Source organism: Canis lupus, chromosome 15, assembly GCF_003254725.2.
Source record: "Canis lupus dingo isolate Sandy chromosome 15, ASM325472v2, whole genome shotgun sequence".
In the NCBI taxonomy this organism is placed as follows: Eukaryota; Metazoa; Chordata; class Mammalia; order Carnivora; family Canidae; genus Canis; species Canis lupus.
The window spans coordinates 4,670,129-4,675,187 of record NC_064257.1 but is presented as its reverse complement, the minus strand read 5'-3'; positions in this window follow the sequence as shown (position 1 = coordinate 4,675,187).

Genomic DNA, 5,059 nt, shown 5'->3' with positions numbered 1-5,059 from the left:
CACACAGGGGGACCAGAAACAAGGAAGCATGTCATGGAGACTTGGAAAATCCCAGCTGTTGCCCTGGGTTTGGTCTAGTGCAGAGCTGAGAGGGTCAAGCATGCTGGCCCCAGGCAGCCTGGCTCCCAGCAGGCCTAGCTCCAGCCAGATTTGGCCGCTGACCTGCTTTGTACGGGCAGGCAGGCAGGAGGAGAACGGCGGGCACTTCGAGGAAGGACAGCATCTCAGTCTTCAGAGCACTCCAAGGGCTCACCTCGCCCAAGCCCAAGCCCTCAGGGCGCATGGTCACAGCTTTCTGCCCTTCGAAGCAGTCACCACGTCGGCAGGAGAAGATGACACAGATTTTCCCCTGCAAGAGAAAGTGGGGGGAAGGCTGAGGGTGGGGGGGACTGTGTTCAGACTGAACGACTGAACAGGGAGTGAATGCTGGCCAGGAGTGAGCCTGGGGCCTCCTGTGTGGGTCCCGGTGGCCCTACCCTAGCCCCTGCGTGCACTCGGTTCGTGTCTGCCTCCCAGAGCCCGCGCATATGAAGGAGACGTGTTTCTCCTGAGGGCTGGCAGGGTGGCGGTCACCAGGAGGGTAGTGGGAAGCAGCTTGTCCTCTGGGATGGTTGGGGCCTAGGCCTGGGAACACAACAGGGCTGCCCAGGGGAGTGCTGCAGGGGGAGTGGGGTGGGATGGGGGTGGTGAGGAACCAAAAAACCAAGAGTAGGGTTCAGAGTTGGTGGTCAGTGGGTGAGCAAGGCTCAGGGCCTGGAGCGGTGGGGTGGGAGTCGGAGCTCCCCGGAGGAGGGGCCCATGCGTGGGCAGGAGGGGGCCGGGCTGGCTGTCGGGCCCAGGCAAGGGCTGGGGGGGCTTGCCTTTCTGCTGTCCTAACGGTGGGCCAAGCCCAGGCTCCCAGTCCCCCCAACTGGCTCGGCTCCCCCTGGCTCAGCCTCTCTCCCACCTGCACCTCACCTGGCGGAGGGGCTCCCGGTGCTCTGCCTCCCGGGAGCACATCTCCCCTTAGCAGGAGAAGCTGGGGCGTATCTGGGGGGCAGGTTTGGACGGGGTGGCTCCATTCCCTTAGGGCGGGAGCGTCAAGAGGCCCCCCTCCCCCGTTCCTGTGCTCTTTGCCTGGACAGGAGCAGGGGCAGTGGACTCCTCACCAAGTTCTGGGCTACCCCAGCAGGAGAGGAGGAGAGGAGGAGACCCCTGCTGGGAGCAACCAGGGTCAAGGAAAGGTCAGGTGAAAGAGGTCATGAGGTCAGGGAAAAGACGGGGTGGTCCCAGGGTCCAGCAAGTGTCAGGAGTTAGGGGTGGTGGCAGGGTCCAGGAGGGGCTGGCGTCCCTGGGCTGAGCGGACAGGGACCTCGGAGCAGAGCAGCCCAGTGGCTACCACTGGCCAGGCCACGGAGGTCTTCTGTCGAGGTGCTGCAGGGGCTAGGGAGGGAAGGACCCAGCGGAGGGCAGTAGGGGCCACTTCTGTCTCTACCTTCACCCCTTCTAATTTCATTTTCCTTTTGTAAATAATCTCTACTCCCGACTTGGGGCTTGAACTCAGGACCTTGAGATCGAGAGCCACATGCTCTAGGTACTGAGCCAGCCAGGCGCCCCTACCTCCACCTCTCCTTACCACCAGGTGTTTCAGCCCTTCTGTGGCTCCCTCCCCTCCAACACCCATCAGCACCTCTCCAAGGGGACCTGTTTCCAAGGGTAAGTAGGTCAAGAGAAGGGCCTAGAGGCTCTGCAGACATCTGTGGCCGAGAGAAAAGAAGGGCCTCCCCACCTAAGCCTCTTTTCCTCCTCCCTGGTTTGGGTAGATGAGGCCGGAGGGGCAGCTCAGGAGTGTGGGGGGGCCAGACGGTCAGCAGAATCAGAAAACTTGGCTGGTTACCTCCTAATCTGCATTACTTCCGGCTCCTTGCCCATCTCCTTTAGTGTGTGAGCCTCTCCATGGCTGGAGAGAATAATCCCAATAGTCCCGTGCCCCCCCTCTCCCAGCTGTAGACCACCTGCACACCTGAAGCCATGGAGAGTGTGCATGTGAGCATGTGTCGGGAGGCAGCCCCCGGAATCAGTAGGTCAGCTTGGGGAATTCCTGCTGACATTGCTCCTGCAGGGCCAAAGGACGTTGGGACTGTAGCCAGAGGGAGAGATTAAAGCCAGTGGCAGCGTGGGCAGATTGAAGGACCTCCATCCTAAGGTCCCCCTGGGATGTGCCTGTTTGTGTAGGTCACACACCTGGCAGGTAGAGGGGCCTCTCAGGAGTGACAGGAGGGAGGGGGCCTGGGTCCTTCTAGAACCCACCTGGATTGGGAGAACTCTGGCTGGCTGGCAGGACAAAGGGTGGTGCACGGGGAGAGGCTACAGGTGCATTCCCACCTTGAGAACTCGGAGGTGAGTCTGCTGGCAGGACCTGAACAATGAGGGGTAGCCACTGTCCCAAGGAGAAGATAAATGATGCGGAGGGAGGAGAAAAATCCCCCATCTGCTCCTCACTCCCCCAACACACTGGTTCCATCGAGGGTACCTTCTACGCGAAGCCTTCTAGCTCAAGTTGACCCCAGGGAGGGGAACAGAAGGAAAGAGTTAGAAAGGGTTGGCCAGTTGGGGCTGGACACAAATCAATGGGCTCTCTTCTTACAGGTGGGACTGAGGAGACTCCCCATTTCTGGGAGCTTCCTCCCCGGATCAGCGTCTGGGTTCCCCAAGACCAGTCTGGAGGCCAAGCCCAGGAGTGACTCCCTGGCAGCTTCCTGCCGGGCCTGCCTTCTCTGATGAGTAGCCTTCCTCCTCGGAGAGGCAGCCGAGTCACCTGTTCTCAGCAGGAAGTGCCCGGGGCTCCACCAAGAGGTGGAGGTTCAGACTCCACGTCTAAGGGAGAGATTCTTAGAAGACTCATGAGCCAAGAATGGGCTTCTGGGCATTCACGAACCCTTAAAATGGGGTGCAGATACATCTATGCACAGGTATTTTCCTGAGGACAAAGTCCACAATTTTTATCTTTTTATTTCCAAAGGAATTTAGGATCCTGGGAAGACTGAGGACTACTGCTGTAAGCCAAGATCTCAAGGAGTCCCCTCTGGGGGAACCGGTCACCAGTCTGCCCCTACCGCCGCCGATGGCCCCTCACCGGTGGGGTTGGCCATAGGGGTTTCTCCCCATCTGGGTTGTTACTGAGCCTCCGTACCTCTGGTTCTGCTCCCACTCACCATCTCCTCTACACCCAATCCTCAAGGTTTATGAACTTAGCTGGGACATGGAGGGCACCAAAAAATACCTATTTGGATGAATATAACAGAAGAAAAGAATCCTTCGCTATGACAGGGAAGCCCCAGGGTTCCTCCAAGGCTGCTGTGGTGCACGACTCCTCAAAACCTGAGAACCCGGTCCCACCTCCCCTCCACTCAGTAAAATACACATTGTTGGGCTGAGCCTGGAATCCAGGTACCCGCTCCTACTAAAGAGGGGACGCTGGGGGATGGGACAGTTGGAACGCAGCAGGTACATCCCTTCGGAGCCCCAATGCTGCTACTGCTCCAACAGGAAGGCTGGAGGGACACGCCCTCCCCACGTTTCCCACTTCCAAGGCTTTGTTCAACTCTCCTCCCAAGTGGCAGGGTCTCCTTGCACTCTGGGCCAGTTTTTGGTACTCAATGTTTCTAGTTGCTCAGTTAGATTGAATTATCCGCTCACTGGAGTACATCTCATGTTAAATGTTCATAAATAAATTCGTAAACAAATGAGGTAATTAAATAAATGTACAATGTCCATCGATACACATACATATGTGAAAATATAAGTATCAACAGTAATGTGCGTATATCTCTAGAAGGAAATTATATAAACTAAATATATAAACATATATTTAGTGGTTTTTAGTGTTTTTTTTTGTGTGTGTGGAGTAGGAATAAAAACAATTATTTTTTATTAAAAAAAAAATTATTCGCTCACTGTTCTTCACAAGCTCAGTCCCTGGAGAGGGGACTTTAAGCAGCAGGAGTCGTCAAAGCACATGTGAAGAGCTGGCCCAAGGGATGGTTAAACCAGGAAGGGAAACACCAACCCAGAGTGATGTGCCACAAAGGCAGGGGTGGCGAGACCTGACTGCCATGGACACGACTGGGGCAAGAGAGGAGTGTGAGGGACAGTGCCAGTTCTGGAGTTGAGATTTTGACAAGAGGATGTATTATAGACAAACTGAGGGTCTGAGTGCTGCGGGCCAGAGGAGGCCTCTGGGAAAATCCTATTCTGGAGCAGGCTCTGGCCTTCAGATGTCCTTGTGGGCAGATCACTGTCTCCTTGGCTCCCCTAGGTCTACTAGGCTCCCCTAGGCTACTCAACACCACCCAAATCTTGGCCACCTGAGTTTGAAGTGCGTAAGAATATTGATTAATCACTTCTTAGTCAAGTAGGGATCCTGCAGAAGAAGCAGACAGGTAGGATTACCAAGGACTTGTTCCGAAGGGGCAGGCAGGTGAGGTCACAGCTGGTTGCAGAGCCACTGTGTGTCAGGCTGCTGAGGTGTGGGGCAGGAGCAGTTGGGCTGCAGAACAGCCCAACTCCTTCCTTTATGCAAATGAAGGCGAATCTTGGTGCCATAGTCGTGTCCGCAGCAGAGGCCCCGGCTCGCCCTCCCCATCTTTGTCTCCTACGTGTATACCTGGCCGACTTGAGTAAGGGCAGGGCTTATCCTGGGGTGCTGCACACTTGGGGTCACTGCTGCAAACAGGTCTGGGGAAAGGTGTCAGGTCAGATCTAACATAATAAATGTAACATAACCAGTGCTCATCAAACCTTAACTGCTATTTAAGTTGATGAGAAAGAGATGGGGGGGCACCTGGGTGGCTGAGTGGTTGAGCACCTGCCTTCGGCTCAGGATGTGACCCTGGGGTCCCGGGATCGATGGGGGAGCCTGCTTCTCCCTCTGCCTGTGTCTCTGCCTCTCTCTCTGTGTCTCTCATGAATAAATAAATCTTAAAAAAAAAAAAGAAAGAAAGAAAGAAAAGAAGGAGGTGGGTAAGTGTTAAGAACTAAAGGACTGAGTCCATAATCCTGGGCTTTCGAACAAGACACA